The following is a 16,523-nucleotide window of genomic DNA, read 5'->3' on the forward strand; positions in this document are numbered from 1 at the left end:
GTTCCCGCTGCCCACCGGCACGGCTGAAAGCCCTCGCCTGTCCCAGTGCCAGGGCGGCGGGTCCCCGTCGGAGCCCCCTGCCGCCCCCCGCGGCGCGCTTGGCAGCTGGGGGGGACGGGCCGGGGCGCTGGGCCCCTCCGCAGCTGCTGGTGCCGCGGGGCTGGCTCCCCTCCGCGGGGGGACGGCTGCGGGGCCGGGGCCAAGCGCTGGCTCCCGAACACGGCTCCGTTGTCCGCCCGCGGGCTCCCCGGGGAGAACAGCTGGCCGGATCGGCAGCGCGCGGCGTGAGAGAGGAAAGACCCGCGGCGCCCTCCCGCCATGGCCCCGGCCCCCCCCAATCCGCCTGGCGCTGGGCCCCCCCCACGGCGAGCTCTGCGCCAAGGCCCCCGGGGGGGGGGGGGGCAGGCAAGGAGCCCAAAGGGGACACGGCGTGCACCCCCGCAAGTGCCCCCTCCTGCAGCCCCCCTTGGTCCGCGATGCCCCGCTGCATCCTCGCGGCTCCCCTCCAGGCACCCCCCACCCCCCCCCTCGTCCAGGCGGCGGGGACAAGTACCCACAGCCACGCGGAGCATTGCACGGGGAGCTCCCGGCCCTGCCGGGCGGGCGAGACCCCTTCCCAAAGCCTGGGGGCACAGCGTGGCACAGCGCGGCCGCCCGGCGCAGGAGCCGTGCCTCAGTTTCCCCGACCCGTAACACAGCGCCGCTTCACGCAGGGCACTCAAGGCTGCCCAGCCCCGCGGAGCTGCAGCCCGCAGCGGGTTAAAGCGCATCCCCAGCGGAGGAGCCACCGCCGGGATCCCCGGCTGACGGCTGGCACCCGGCGGCCCAGGCACCCAGCACAACAACCCCATTGACCGGGGACACCCGGGCACGGTGCCCTCGGCACCAACCGCTGCCACGCGCCAGCTCTTCCCCCGCCTCGAAGCAGGGGACACCGGGGACGCGGGTGGTTCCCTGCCCCGTGCACGGCGTGGGAGCCTTCCCGTGGGTGCCCCTTCCCAGCCCTGCATCCTGCGGGTACCGCACTGCCCTGGCACATCCCCCCCATGCCGGGCATAACCCCCATCTGCGGGGGGCTGGTGCGCTGCCTCCTGCACCCCAGCTCGGCCCCGGGCCGCCTCCGGCACCCCCAAGGCCTAGGGGGGCTGCCCAGTTCAGTGCCCACACTGGGAGCACGGGTTTGTGCAGGAGGCGGTGTCCCCTCTCCAAAAGAGAGGGGGGATCCGGCATTGCTCATCGCTCTGGGGGAGGCTGGGCCAGCTCCGTGCCTCAGTTTCCCCCTCCGCGATGCGCCTGCGCGCGCAGGGTGGTAACGCCACAGCCTCGGTTTCAAGACCGGGGAGCAGGGTCGTGCCGGCGAACCCCCGTTCCAGGATCCCGCCAGGATGGGGGCCGCTGCCGCCAAAGGCTGCAGGGCAGAGATGCCCGTCCGGCCCCCGGGCCCCTGCACAGACCCCGAACGCCTGCCGTGCCCTGTCGCAGGGGGCACAGGGAGGCTGGCGAGCCCGGGGGAGCGGGCACGCGTGCCCCCACGCCCCACCTACGGTGACGGGGGTGCACCCCACGTGCACGCACGCTCAGGCACCGGCGCTGACGACTCTCACGTGCGCCCCAGGACCACAGGCGCGCAACCCTGCGACCACACGCACCACGCACGCATCCCGGCACGTGCACAACCGCAAGCACACCCCCGGCGCGCACTAACGGCGCCCAAGCACCCCGCCTCCGCGCACCCCCCTGCAGCTACGGCCGTGCCCGGGCGCACGTGCGCAAACACACCGGCGCCGCGCACCCGGCGGCAACGGCCCGCTGCCCCTCGCACCTGAGGCCCGTGCACACCCGGCCGCGCACCCCTCCCACGGCTGCACCAAACGCACAGCCGTACCCCGGCACCCCGGCACGTTGCCCTGGCGAACGCCCCGAGACGCCCCTGCACCCTGCGGACGCACACGCGCCTCCGCCCACGGCAGCGCGCGCTCCCGCACGTCACATCCACCCGCAGGCACGGCACCCGCAGCACCCGCGCTCGGCCCCAGGCGGTTGCGTACGCGCAGCCGACCGCGCAGCAGCCGTGCACGCGGCCCTCCCCAGCTGACGCACCGGTATCCGGACGCCCACCCCCACAGACATCGCCTGCCCTCGCTCCTGCTCCTGACGACACCCCTGCGCCTCCATCCGCACCCCCAGCACGCACCTACGCGCTCCCTACACACACCCGAACCCACCAACACCCCACGCACAGGCCAGCCGCGCACAACCCTACACCCGCACCCCCAGCTACGCACACAGCGGTCCATGCTGCCCCCATACCTATACCACCTATACGTGCATCCACCCGCCTCTTCCACCTCCCCCGCCCGGGACGGTGACGCATCCCTCCTCTTCCCCGAGGCGCCGCCCCTGGTGCTGGACCCTTTCCAAATGGCCGTGCCCCAGCCCGCCCCCCTCACGCTCAGCTGGGGAAACTGAGGCACGGAGGGCTACAGCTGCCCAGCACACGAGCGGCTGGATCCCAGCTCCCTGCTCTGCTCCCGAGCCACCGTCGTGGCCGCGGCGCCCGCAGGGATCGGGTCCCCGAGACGCTCGAGCATCCTCCCGGCTCCAGCTGGGCCCAGCTGCCCCTGCTCAGCCCCCACTCCCGGGAAATGCCGCACGCGGGCAGCCCGCGCCCGCCGAGGGGGATGCCATGACCATGCCCTCGGCCTCTCATCCGCCCCTGCCCACCCGGGGCCAAGGACGCAGCCTGCTCCCCCTTCCCTAGGTCTCCCGGCAGTCGGCATCGCGGCCCCCGGGCACAGCGCCAGCCCCGCGCAGAGGGGGAAGGGGCCGGGAGCAGCTCCGAGACCTGCCCGAGGCCACCGGGAAGGGGGGCACGCGTCTCCCCGTGGGCCCCTGCCCGCCCCGGTCCCCGCGGGGGTGCCGCCGCCAGCCTGCCAAGGCGGAGGGCAGCCCGCGCGGTCGCCGGCTGGATGGGGCGCTGCGAGCGAGGGGACGCCAGCCTGCGCTCGGCCCCGTGCCCGCCCCGGCGCTGCCCCCCCGTCCTCCAGCCCCGTGCCAGGCCTGGCCCGGCCTCGCCGGGAGAAGCCAAGCTCCCGCTGCTCCCCGGAGCCGGAGCAAGGAGATGGCGCGTGCTGCCGCCCGGACGCCTGGGTTCCCTTCCCAGCGTGACCATCAGGCAACGTCGCCTTCCCTCATCCCCCCGTGCCTCAGTTTCCCCGGCAAAACGGACACGAACGCAGCAGCGGGGGAGCAGAGCGCCCCGCTCCCTTGGCTCGCAGCCCGGGATATCGGAGCAGCCGTGCGCGGAGGGCGCTGTCCCCGCGCCACCCCCAAGCCGGTGCCGGACGGCGCAGGGTACCCGCAAGCAGCAGGGAGGGAGACGCCGTGCAGAGAAGCAGCGCTACGAGACCCCCCCGCTCACCGCCAGCCCGCGATCCCCCGCGCCCCACGGCGTCAGCACGACCGTGCCGCTCTCGGGGGCGCCGGGAGAGACGGGCAGAGCCCAGCCGGGTGCCCCCGGTGCCCCCCCGCTCTCACCCGCCGGCGCAGCATGCCCGGGGCGACGTCCTGCCGCGGGGGCGGCCCGGGGTGCCCGCTGGCCCGCCGCAGCGCCCGCTGGCCCGTGCTGTCCGAGAGGCTGTGGGGCAGCGGGCTGCGCATCTCCTCGTCGTCCTCGGCGCTGCTCAGGCGCTGGTAGTCGGCTCTCTCGCCCATGGCCGGGGCGACGGCGGAGGCGAAGGCGGCGAGCGGGGGGCGCGGAGACGCCAGCGCCCGCCTGGGGGTGGCGAGGGCTGGAGCCGGGCGCGGGATCACATGGCAGAAAGTTGCTGCAGTTCCGGAAAACAGCGAGAGGCTGAAGGTGACCGCGACGGTGATGGAGGGGAAGGAGGGGGGACGGATGCCGAGGAGCTGGAGGCGAGAGGAGGGCGGCAGCGGCGGGGGTGCCCGTCCTCACCCCGATCCCGGCGCCGGCGCTCTCCCCCCCGGCTCGGCAGCCCGCCTCGCCGCGGCCCCGTGCCGAGGGGCTGCAGCACCGCGCCGCCGTGCCTGCAGCCCCCACCCCGGCGCCCGCGCGGCCCCACGGTGGGGATGCGGTGCCCACGGGCAGGAGCAGCGGGGGCAGCAGCAGCATTCGGCAGCCGGGGGCTCTGCGGCAAGGCAAAAGCGGGCGGGGGGGCAGGGGGGCGCCAGGCCCTACTCCCCCGGGGCGGGGGGGCGCCTGCGGAGGGGCGGGGGGGCAGCTCTGGGGTCGCCGCATCCCCGGGTCAGCGAGCTGGAGCATCCCTCCCACCGCTCCCGTGCCGGCGGAGGGGGATGGGATGCGCCGGGAAGATGGCTGCTCCGCAGCCGCCCGTCTGGTCTGCGGAGCCAGCGCTGGCGCAGGCACGGCCGGGCAGGGGGAGCAGCCAGCCCCCGACGGGCTCGGCCAGGCTTTGGGGGGGGGGGGGGGCTCGCCAGGAGGATTCATCCCGGGATCAATCCGCTCCCCCCACCCCACAGCGAGCAGTTGGGGGTCACCTAGAGCTCTGCAGGGCACTGCCCGTGCCCATGGCCCGCGGGGGCCAGGTGCGGCCCCCCAGCAGGACTGGGTGGCACTGGGAAGCCGGAGCCTCGGACGGGGAACCCGTCACCGGCCCCCCCAGCTGGAGGACAGGAGGCAGGAGGCTCCCGGGAAGGTGGCACAGGCAGCTGCACCTCCGTGGGGCACCCCCCGCCAAAGATGCCCTCGAACCCCCGGGGTGCCCCTCACCGCCACCTGGGCGACTGGGGAGGATGGACCCTTCCCTTCCCTAGCTCTTCCCGCTCCCCGGGCCCCGCTAGCTCGCCTATGGGGAGGGCACCTATGGGGGCGCACGGAGCAGCTCCCCTCCGCCCTGCCACCGCGCGTTTCGCATCCCGCGCCCCAACGCTGCCCGGCTGCGACCCCTCTCCCGGGGGGCTGGGCTGGGAGGAGGCTGCAGCCCCCCCCAACACCCTGCTGCCGCCCCAAAGCCTGAGACCACGCTCCCAGCTTGGGAGCATCACCCTACAGCCCGGGGGGGGGGGGGGGGGGGACACTGCCCCGGCTCCGGGGCTCCCCCGGCCCCCCGCAGCCCCCGGAGGGCTGGGGACAAGGCGGCCGCGGGCGCCCCGGGCAGCCTCCCTCCGCGGCTCCTCCTGCCATACCGCAGAGGTGAGCTCAGCCGCGGAGCCGAGGCGGGCCGAGCCCCGTGGGCCCGGGGCGTGGGAGCAGCCGGCCGCCCCCGCGCGCGGCCCGCCGGCGTCACCGCGCTGGCACGCCGCGAGCCGGTGACGGATGCACGCGCTATGCCACCTTCTCCTTCCAGCCCTGGCCGCGCGCGCCGAGAGGCTGCGCCGCCCCGCGCGGCCCGGGGACCCTCGCCCATCGCCGGCCCGCGTTCCCCTCCCTGGAGGGCGATGCTGCGGGACCCAAGCCGGGGTCTCTGCTGCCGAGAGGGGACACTGGTCACCCCCCCCGCGTCCTGGCTCCTCCTGGCCTGCCCAGACTCCCGCCAGACGGCGCAAACCCAGGGCAAGCAGCTCCCCCAAACGTTGGATTGCAAAACAAAACCGCGCAAAACCTCCCCGGACCCATCGGGTCCTGGCTCAGCCAAAAACCAAACCACAAGGTCCCCTGACATGGGACGGATGGCGTCACACCCTGCCTCCTCCGTCCTGCCTGCCCACAATTCCCACCCCGGCAGGGGTCCCACCGAAATCACGGCTGCCGGATGGGGCGCGCTGTCCCCTGCCAACCCGGGGCAGCGACAGTCACGCTGACCACAGGGCATCCATCCCTGCGGAGAGGAGGGATGCCCAGACCTCTCCAGCCCTCCAGGCTGGATGGTGTCACACTCGGTGCCCACACCTCTTTCTGCCTTGCGCCCCTGGGGACCAGGGAGGGGGGACAGCATCCCCCCTGTCCCCACCTCCCTGATCAGAGGGGCCCTGGAAAGCAGCCGGAGTCTCCAAATCAGACTCCCAACGCATCTCCTCCCGGGGGGACGGCTGGGGCGACAGGGTCCCCACTCACCTCCCGCACGTCGCCCCGCTCAGCTCCACATCTGGCCGGTCCCCGGGCTCGCCGCCCTGCCTGCCACCTTTCCGGTGGCCGTGTCACTGGAAGTGATCTCAGTGGCTCCAGCCGTGGCCGGGGCGGCCACAATGCCCTGGGCTCACTCATCCGTCCCGGGGCTCACTCATCCGTCCCCGGGGCCCCGGGGGCGGGGAAGGCCCCGAATTGCAGTGACACACTCCCCGGTCCAGCCGCTCCGGCACGTGCACGCCTTGGCCCTGCCGGAAACGGGGCTGCCAGCTGCATCCTGCACACCTCCACCACCGGCGCTCACCCCGTGCCAGGAGAGGAGGGAAAGAGCTGGGATGCTGGGGTGTAGAGAGGGGCAAATCCAGGGCAGCGGATGGAGCCATGCCAGGATGCAGCTGCTGTCCTGCTCCCAGGGTCCAGGGACCGTCCCGAGCCCCCTCTCCCAACCGCATCGCCCCACGTCCGCTGCGGACCTCAGCGAGGCCCTGAGAGACCCCAGACCAACTCATGCTTCACCTCCCTCGCTGCAGGTACCCCAACACCGCTGATGGAGATGCTCCAGCGTGAGGTGCTGCCTCCATCTCCTCCTGGCCCTAAACCAGCCCCGATTGCCTTCCCTGCACCTCCGGTCTCCTTCCCCCATCGCGGCGGTGGTTAATGTGTGACCAGCGGGGCAGCACCGAGGCCTCGGCGAGGGCAGGGTGCCAGGACTCCCGCGGGACGGCGTCATGGGCTCTTGGCCCCTGGAGTCTGATCCCAGCCCCTGGGTCCTGCCCGCGGGCACGGGGCGATGGGAGGGCAGGAGCTGTCCCAGGGTCTCCCTCTCTTCTCCGGGACGGAGATCACCCCTCAGACCCCCTGCCCGAGAGCGGCGGCTGCCCAGGGAGGAGACACACGTCCCGGTGGCATCCCCGCTGACGAAGCCCCGCGCAACCCTAATCCTCGCCCTAAGCCTCTTTCCTCCGCTAAATCCCCTCCGTATGTTGAGCTGCAGCAAGTGCAGCCTGGCGGCTGGCGGGGAGGGCGCTGAGCCCTTCCTGCACTTCCCAACGCTTCGGGAAGGGACTCGCTGCCCCCTGGATTAGCCTGGGGCAAAGCGGTGCGGCTAGGAGCCCACAGGGCTGGACTAGGAGCCCCCAGGCAGCCACGGAGGGGCTGGGCAGGCAGAGCTGGCCCAAGTCACATCTGACACACTTCCCGTCTTTGTAGCTGTGGCAGGAACCGGGCTGGGCGCTCCGGGCTCCTTCCCGAAACACGTCCCCAGGGACAACGGTTCCTCGGCAAACAACGGGGCAAGACGTGGGCCGGGGCTGCCCAGCCAGTGGGCGCGAGGAGAGGGGATAAACAGGAACTGCTGACCCTGTGGCCACCTCCATCCCAGCCCCGGCACCAGCTCCCCTAACGCCACCGAGCTTCTCTCCGAGAAGGGGAAGGATTATGCTGTTTCAAGGCATGAACGGGCTCTGCTTTTGCATTAAAAGGCAGGAAAGCGGCACAAGGCGGCAGCTGGAGGAAAGGCGAGAGGATGCACGCGCCAGCCCTGCTCCGCGGCTTCAAAACCACGTCCACCGCGAGCAGCCCCCAGGCCGCGATGCGCCTTGCTCTGGGGTGCAGCACACGACCAGGGGCAGCGCGAGGTGCCCTCGGCCCCCCTCGCGCCTCCCTGCACGAGCAGACCGTCCCTGCGCCCCCGCCGCAGCGCGGTGGGCACCCGCTTGGGCAAAGCGACACCCCGGCAACCCCCCCCCCAACACCAGTGCCGCAGCACCCTGCCCAAGCCCCAAGCTGGGGGCGCCCGTCCTTGGCCCCGTGCCCGCGGGCAGCACCAGGGGCACGAGGAAGAGCCGTGCCGCGGCGATCCCAGCGACGCCAGCCCTTGGCCAACAAGCCCAGCTTTGCCGCGAGAGGGGCTCTGGGCTTGGCATCGCCCGTCCGACAGACGCTTCCCGAATCGCCCCCTTACCTGGGCCGGGGCGGCCGTGCTGTCGGGGTCCCGCGGCAGGGCCGGTCCGTGCCCTGGGGCCCCCGCAAGCCCGGCGCGGTGCGGCGGCAACGCGGAGGCGGAGCGGCGCGCGAGGCGGCCCGGGGTCAGAGCTTCACCGGCGCAGCCATCGGGGCTGGCCGGGCTGCGCCTCCGGCTGGCCAGGCTGTGCCTCCGGCTGGCCGCAGGGTCGCCCTGGGGGACAGCGAGGAAGGAGAGGTCAGGCTGGAATCCCGCTGGAGATGGAGATGTCACCCCACGCCCTGCCCGGGCGGCCGAAAGAGCCGACGGCGGCCCCGGGAAGGAGCTGGGCTCTGGCATTTGCCCCTGCCCGGCTCGGACCTCCCCACCACCCCGCGTCAGGCTGGGTGGTCCTGGTGGCTCAGAGACACAGCCGGCAGCTCCCGGCACCGCGCGACCCCGGCTGGGACCTGGGGGTGCACCGGGTGCTGCCGGGCAGATGGTGCCCCAAAAAGCCCCACGTCTGCCCCGCACGGAGCAACGCGGGAAGTTCAGCTGGCGGGAAGGGAGCCCCGGAGAGAGCAGGGCACACGGGGGGTCTCCCCGCCTGCACAGCGGCCAAGACCCATCCCATGGGGCCCGTGGTGGCACCGTGCCCATGGGCTGCCCGAGGTGACCACGGGCAGGACAGCCTGCTCGGAGCTGTCTGAACTGCCCCGCGGAGGACTTTGGCACCGGGTTGCCTCCCTGCGCCCACTCCTGCGGCGGCCCCGTCTGCACCCCGCCAGCCAGCCGCACAGCGCCCTGCACCTTCACACCCCCCCGAGCGGTGGGGACACGTGCCACCACCCTCCCCGATGGCCCCGCATCCCCCCGCGAGGGCTGACTGCACCCTGCACAGCCAGGCAAACCCCGCCGGAGACCCCCTTCCTCCACCCCGCGGCAGCCAGGCAGTGCCCTCCCCGGCACGAGCTGCCGTGTCCTCCGGGAGGGAAAGCATCCTGCCCGGCAGCAGCGCCGGGGGCCGCACCAAGCTCCCCGCACCCAGCCGCGGCGCCACGTCACCCCTGGGGACCCGAGCGCTGCTCCCGCGACGTCCTCGCTGCCTGCCCGCTCAGCCGCCAGCCCGCCGCCCCGCGCAGCCGGAAGAGCCGCTGCGAACGAGGGAAGGAAGTTTCGCGGGGGCGAATTTCCGAACGGGGTGGGGTGGGGGTGGGGGGCCTTGCCCCTAAAGCCAGCATCACGCCTGGGGCCGTGAGGGGGGCCGAGCCTGACGGCCGCCCCAGCGCCCGCTCTGCCCCCCGGGCACCGCTGCAGGGAGCGACCCAGGTATCAGCACACGCACCCGCTTCGCCCTCCCCGTGGTGCGCGCGACCCGAGGGGTGTTCACCAGGCGCTGCGCTATCCCGCATCCTCCACTGCCCTCAGAGCGGGTCAGCCGGCTGCGGCTGACCTGCAACGAGTTTGTCAGGTCTCAGGCCAAGCGGGCACAAAGCCAGGGCCATGCTGCCGCACCTCCCCTCCGCACTGGGCACCAGGAGCAGGGCTGATGCTCAGCTGACGGAGAGGAGGTGGGAGCCCCGGAGCCGAGGGGCAGCCAAACGCCCCCCCTTTCCTTCCCCAGCGCCTGGTGCAGGGAAGGGGGCCGCAGTGCCGAGCAGAGCAGCGCCCTGGCCAGACCATCAAGCGTCTGCTAGTCATTAGCGCTAATCGAGGGAGGCCTAATCGGCCAGGCTGCAGCGCGGGCAGTGCCCCCGGGGGCCGCTCAGCGGGAGCGAGGAGCACAGCGAGCCAAGATCCGGGAGCGCGGCCGAAGGGGGCAGCCGGGCAGCCTGCGCCGGCGGGGGCCTGCCCGCCTCCCGCTCCCCGCGGTGGGGACAGGGCGCCCGGCTCCGGCCCGCGGCCAGGGCACCTCTCTGCCCCTCGCGCAAGGCCGGGCGCAGGAGGGACACAGCCAGCCCTGCGCTGCGGGCGACGGGGATCGCGGCAGGGACGCGGGCTCGCCTGCCTCCCGCGGTGCTGCCGGCACTGCTGTCGTCGCACCTGCGGGAACTGGCGGTACCAGCGGTACCGGCAGGAGAGGCCCAGCCGGCCGCCCACCCGCCCTCCCCTGCAGGCGCGGATTCCCCCCCAGCCTGGCACCGCCTCTCCCCTGGGTCTCCTCCTCCATCCCACAGCGGCTTTCGGGATCCAAGACCAGCCCAGCCTGGGAAACACGGCCATGGCGCCCTGCAAAGGGCTGGAGCGGCGGCAGGGGCGGGAGAGAGACTTTCTCCTTGCCACCACCCGTGGGAAAGCTTCTCCTTCCCTGTGGGGGCTGCGCGCAGGGCAGAGCCCCCTCCTGCCCCGAACTCAGCAGGTCCCCGGGGTGAGGATAGCAGGGCCATGCTGAGCCAGGAGCCACCTCCAAGCCCTGCCCGAAAGCTCCCACGCGGAGCAGCACGGTGCCCAGGAAGCTAGGCCCCAGGCGCGCAGCCGGGGAGGCTCCTTCCAGCCGAGGGCAGCTGGACGTCACCCCCGGGGACGGCGGCGGCTCCTCCTCAGCCCCCCAGCTGCCACCACGCAGCCGGAGCCGAAGCCTTGGTTCCTCAGGGCAGGACGGGCCCGAGGGCGAGCCGCTGCCAGCTGACCTCCTCTGCTGCCTCCGCGGTGAATCAGCCCCGCACGGCTCTGCTGGAGGGGGAAACTGAGGCGCAGAGAGAGGCCTCCGCTTGTCCCAAGTCCGGAGGGCAGCCAGGGCAGGGCTCGGATAAAATCCCACAGCTCCTGGCAGTCCGGCCAGCGGACAGAGCCGGTCGCACCCAGGCATCCCAGTAAAAAGAGCATCACCAGATCTGCAGGCCAGGGCAGGGGGAGAAGCTGGGCCCAATCCTGCGGGATTGGGCAGGGGGAAACGCTCCTGCTGGGAGCAGGAGGGGCCACGCGCACCCTCCCGAATCCCTACGGGGCCGACGCAAGGGGCCGGTCGCGTGCAAAGGAGCCCCGAGGCAATTCCCCCGCGTCACGAGAAGCGGGCCGACGGCACAGACCCAGGAGAAGGGAACTGGGAGCACCCCGGCGTTGGGATCCGGCGGAGCTGTGCCGGGCCACCATCCCCGCAGCAGGGAGAGCCGGAAAGGGGGTACGGCGCCAGTGGGGATGATTCTCAGCCCGGCTGGGGCTGCCTTACCCCGCGGCCATCTCTGTCCCGCACCGCCGCCGCCATCCGCACCGAGGGGCGCCGGGAGGGGGTCTGGGCTGCTCTGGGCTTCCCGTTTGGAGGCTGAGTCACAGCTGCCACCCACGCGCCCTGCCCCGGGCACCGCAGGGCTGGCAGCCACCGGGGAGCCAGGCAGCAGCAGCAGCAGCAGCAGCAGGAGGAGGAGGAGGAGGAGAGCGCCAGCGAGACGAGGCATCGCCAGCCTCCGAGCCGTACCCACAATGCCGCGCCGGCAGGGCCGGCCCACGCCCTGCGCTAACGAATACCGGGCTAACGAGGCCCGGAGGGCTCCGGGGGTTGCAACAGGTTGCAGAGCCTGAATCCAGCCTGGCCCGGCTGAAGCACCCCCTCGCTCCCCCCAGCGCAGAGCGGAGGAAGGACGTGGCTGGCCACGAGGCGAGCGGGGTCCCGACCCGGTGCCTCTCCTGCCCCTGGCCCGACGGGGCTCAGCCCGGTCCCTGCAGGGAGCAGGGGGCTCGGGGACACGGCAAATCGCCCCAGGGATGGAGCGGGAGCAGGGCTGCAGCCGACCGCAGCAATGCCACCGGTCGCGCAGAAAGAGGCACCAAGACGGGGCCGGCACCGTGGGGCCATGCCGGGCTCTTGTCCCGGCTGCTTCCCCAAAGAAGGTCCCAGGGTTTTTTCTGTTGTTTTTTTTAAACTGGGGTTTTGCAAAACCCAGAGCCAGAAACTTTGGCCGGTTTGCTTTTAAGCGAGGGGCCACCTGCGCCAGCATGGATTTGGATCCGGGGGAGCCCCGCTGCATCCCCGCTCCGGGCAAGGAGGCGAAGCCGCGGAGGAGGAACCTGCCTGGCGGGGCAGCTCGCAGCACCTCCCGCAGCGCCCGGCAGCTCCGAGGAGCCCTTGGGAAACGGCGCGAGGGAGGAGAGGCCGCACCGAGGAGCAGAGGCACCGCGGCCCCGGGGAGGCGGCCGTGCGGGGAACGCCAGCGCTCGGCTCTGCCTCGGCCTGCCCTGCCCCAGCGCTGCCCTCCGGGCCGGGGCTCGCGGGAGCCTCCGCGGCCTCTCCAGCTGGCTCGGCGGGGAAAGCAGGGCTGGGGTGGGGAGAGCCAGGCGGGATGCAGCTCGGAAAAGGCGCCCGGGGACAAGGCCAGGCCAGGGCTGGGGTCAGCCCCTCTCGCCACGTGCAAACCCCGGCCGAAAATGCCTCTCGCAAAGCCCGACCGTGTCCTGCAGAGCGGACAACCACCAGCAACAGGCAGCCATGAGAATCGGAGCAGAGTCCTCCTGACGGGGCGAGATCCTCACCCGTGGCTGCCGACAGCACATCGCCAGCTCCGCAGAGAGATTAATTTAAAGCTTTGAAAAAGAAAGAAAGGAAAAAAAAAACAAATCAAAGGGTCCCGAGGCTTTTGGACAAGAAAAACCTGCCCCAATGCGGCTAGACACTGATGCAACACCGTCCGCCTGAGCCTGCGGGCAGAGGGTCCCAGCACCTCGGTTGCTGCTGGGCGTTTTGGCAGCAGCACAACATCCCCGAGACACGGTGCAGTTTCCAGCCTGCCCTTGAGCTGCCCCAGGGCAGCCCAGAGGACAAGGATCCTCTCTGTTCGGCTCTGGAGCTCCCATGAGCCCAGGAAGAGGAAGAGCAGAGCAGAGTCTTGTTCTTAACAAAAAGTCTTCCCCCGGCTTCCGCCGCAGATTCGGGAGGGTTCAGACGCGTCGGACACCCACTCGCCGCAGCCCGGGGAACAGGAGCAGTCGCCACGAGAAATGCTGCTCCCTCCTGCCCCGGCGCGCAGGAAACCGGGGTGGGGGCTGAGGCCGCCCTCGGCCCTGCGGGGAGCACGCGGGGCGCCGCGGCAGGGCTGGGAGGACGGCGCTGCAGCGCCCGGGCACAGCGCCGCGCCAGCCGCCTGCAGTGCTGCAGGGCACCGTGCCAAGCAGCGCCCGGCAGGCCCCGGCAGGGACCGAGGTGCCACGGGCGGATGTGGCCGCGATGCACGTGGGAAAGGCGACCTGGTGCTACCCGCTGGGCGACGCCGCTTCCTCGCACGGGGTCCGGAGCCCCGATCCCCCCCGCTCCAGCCTCTGCAAGGGGTGGCGACGTCCCGGCCGTACCCACGCTCGCACCACGCGCCCCCGGGAGGAGGTCGAGCCTCGCGGGCCCGTCTGTCCCTTACCTCTCGCCTCCGGTCCTGGCTGCTCACAGCTGCTGCCGCCACATGCTGGGCCACTCCGCTTGCCCACCGGGTCTCCAGGGCCAGTGTCACCGCGGGGAGAGGACAGCGGCCGCCGCGTGCCGGGCGGCCAGCATGCCCGGGGATGCGGGGCTGGAGGCGCCGAATGCTGCCGGGGCTCTACGCTGCCAGGGCTCTAGGCTGCCGGGCTCCGGGACGGCCGAGCCGGGCTGACGTCCCCGAGCGCTCCTCGTCCTCCGGCTCCTCCGGCAGCCGGGCGACAGCTCCGCGGGGCACCGGGCGCTACACCTGCGCGGCCCTGCGCCGGCCCTCCCGCCGCGGCGGCGGGTGCGCGCCCGGGGTCTCCGTGCCGGGCTCGCCGGCGCCCGGGCGGCGGAGCTGCTCCTGCTCCCCTTGGTAGAGCTCGCCCTCCTCCTGCACCCCGCCGAGGGCTTCGCCTTCCTCCTGGCGGCCGCGGCGCAGCCACCAGCGGGCCGGCGCCCCGGGGCTGGGCTCCCTGCGCGCGGCGCCGCGCTCCTGCTGCGCTCGCCGGCCCAGGCCCTGCTCCTGCCGCGCCCGGGGGCCGCGCTCCTGCACCCCGCGCGCCGCGGCCCGCGCCCGCCGCGCCCCGGGGCTGCCGGCGCCCCGCGGCCCCCCCTCGCCGTCGCCCCGCGCCCGCCGCAGCCCGGCCCGCGGCTCCGGCCGGCCCCCGGCGGCCGCCTGCTCGCGGGGCGCCCGGCCCCCGGGCTTCGGCCCCCCGCCGCCGCCGCCGCCGCGGCCCAGCCCGCCGCGGCCGCCCCACTCCTGCAGGCCCCCCCGCACCCCCAGCGGCACCCAGTGCCACTGCCCCGGCCGCCCGGCCCCGCCGCCGCCGCCGCCCGGCTCCCCGCCGGCCGCCACCAGCTCCTGCCCCTCGGCCACGGCGCCCAGCCCGGCCTCCTGCACGCCCTGCGCGAGCCCCCCCTTCTCCTGCACGCCCGGGGCCACGCCGCCGCCCTCCTGCACCCCCGGGCTCAGCCCGCCGCCCTCCGGCACCGCCGGCCCGCCGGCCCCCCCCCGCCCCGGGCTCAGCCCCGGCGCCGCGATGGTGCGCCCGGCCGCGCCCGGCCCGCTGCGCCCGCCGGGTGGCCGCGGGCCCGCCGCCCGCCGCCGCTCATGCACCGCGCGGAGCCGCCCGCGGGGCTCCCGGCGCTGCCCGGCCGCCCCTACCCGGTGCCGCCGCCGCCTCCCGCCGCGGGGGGCCGGCGCGAGCTCCCGGGGCGGCGCGCGCCCGCCCGGCCCCCGCCCGCTCTTAAAGGCGCCGCGCCGCCGCCGCCGCTTTACGTAACGGGGGGCGGGGACGCGCCAGGCGGCCGCGCAGAGGGAGCGCAGGGGCACGGGCGCAAGCGGGCGGCTGGAGGGGCGCAGGGACAGAGGCGCAGGCAGGCGGACCCGCGGACCTCTCCGGTGGCCATCGCCTCTGCTGCCTCTCGTGGAGCTCGGAGGAGCCCAGCTCACCTCCTCCCCCCTCCCGCTGCCGGGTAACTCACGCTGCCCCGAGGGGAGCAGCGCTGGCTGGGGGAAAGCCCTACCCGTTTTGCCCTTGTAAGGTGGCACAAGGTCACAGCCCCAGGTGGGCACAGCCCTGCGCTGGGCCCGGGGCAGCACCCAGCCCCAGGGCTGCCTGAGGCCACAGGCACACAGAAACGCTCTGCTGCCCATGCACAGGGCCTGCTCTCAGGGCCACACGCTGGGGGCTCCCTGCCCTGCTCCTGCAGCCTCTTACTCCTCCAGTCTGCCCCAGCTGGCAGCTACTGGGTCCAGGGGGAGAGCACAGGCTGAGAGCTGCCCTGAGCAGCAAGCAGCAAAGCTCAGAGGAGGAGGAGGAGGAGGTGGAGGTTCTGCACTGGCTCAGCCTCGCTTTTGCTGCTGGATGGGTCCACCAAAGCCACCTACAAGGCTATGGCTCCTGTGCAATGGGAGGGAGGGTTGCACCCCCACTTCCATGCAGCACCTACCCTGCGCTGCCTCCACCCCTGCACTTGCCCAGCTTGAGAAGTAGAGCTTTGCAAAGCCCCAGCTGGTGCACGGAGGTCCCGGTTAGGCCAAACACTATATTCCCAGGGCACTTTGTACATTCACTGAAGGGAAAGGAGCAGAGCCAGGTTTTAGTGGTGAGAAGAAACAAAGTGTCCAACTTGCCTGACTTTCAACAAGCAAGTCACCCGCCTTGGGATCAGAGGGACAAGAGCTACTGCAGGGCCCTGGGAACACCCGATAAAGAGGTAGCAGAGCTCCTGGACATGCTGCCTCCCACCCCAAACCCTGCTATTCCTCGACCTTGCTTGTGAAGGAGAAGATAAGGTGAGGCTGGGCCCATCCAAGGAGGGAGAGGGAAGAGAGCATAGAGAAGCTGAGTTGAGCTCCCTTAATTCAGCAGGAGATGCTTAAAATGCAAAGCCCCAAACCAGGGAAGCAGTACCAGCCTCAGAGCAGGGGGATGTAGCTCCTGCTCTGTCAGAGCTTGCTATGACTTTAAGCAATAACCAAATTCAGCTGAACCAATTTGGGCTCTAGGCTGGTTCCTATCCCAGCTTTCACTCATTGCCAGCTTGGATCCCCCACTAAAGGCCATGAAGGGCAGGGACAGGGCAGGGGTTAGGAAATTGCCTTCAGCCCATGGCTGGGGCAGAGGGGCCCCAGCTCCCTCCTGGAGGGGCACATGGATTTTCATTCCTCCCCCTCCTTCACCCACCCACCCCCTTGCTTCATTGCCCAGAGAGTACCCCTGTATCACCTCCTGGGGTCAGACTGGGAAAGGCTGCAACCCACTAGCACTGCACCGCGGTACCTGAGCCCACAACTTACAGCACCAGGTAGGAGGCCTGTGGCAGAGAAGGGGCCAGGCTGTAAGCTCTGGCTTCCTGGGGCATGGACTTACCTGACCACAGCAGTGCCCTCACCAGAGGAGGCTTCTTCCTGTCTGCAAGCTGCAAAGCTGGAGGGGGTGCGAAGTCTGACATTCTCATCCTCCTTCCAATTCAGCAGGCCCTGGCATCTACCCCCAATAGTGCCAGAAGGGACACTGTTGACTTAAAGCAGGCTCTTTTGACACCAGCACAGCAACTTTGAGGCAGCAGGTAGGTGATGGACATTAAGGGAGAGGGGTGACTGAGGGGGGTCCTGTAAATTACTCCTCCACATCATTGTCAAAGTC

The 16,523-nt window shown here is 72.3% G+C and overlaps 1 protein-coding gene across 1 annotated transcript in view; it reads right to left on the reverse strand.

Annotated features, from left to right (window-relative positions):
• TNK2 (tyrosine kinase non receptor 2) overlaps positions 1-13,845 on the reverse strand; it is a 31,444-nt gene extending 17,599 nt beyond the window's left edge. The window contains exons 1-2 of the mRNA XM_067301773.1: positions 13,331-13,845; positions 8,010-8,222 (exon numbers count right to left, since the gene is read on the reverse strand). The gene's annotated coding sequence lies outside the window, so the exon portion shown is untranslated. The remainder of the gene's footprint in view (positions 1-8,009; positions 8,223-13,330) is intronic.
• Between the last annotated feature and the right edge of the window lie 2,678 nt (positions 13,846-16,523).

This window comes from Apteryx mantelli, chromosome 9, assembly GCF_036417845.1.
Source record: "Apteryx mantelli isolate bAptMan1 chromosome 9, bAptMan1.hap1, whole genome shotgun sequence".
NCBI lineage: Eukaryota > Metazoa > Chordata > Aves > Apterygiformes > Apterygidae > Apteryx > Apteryx mantelli.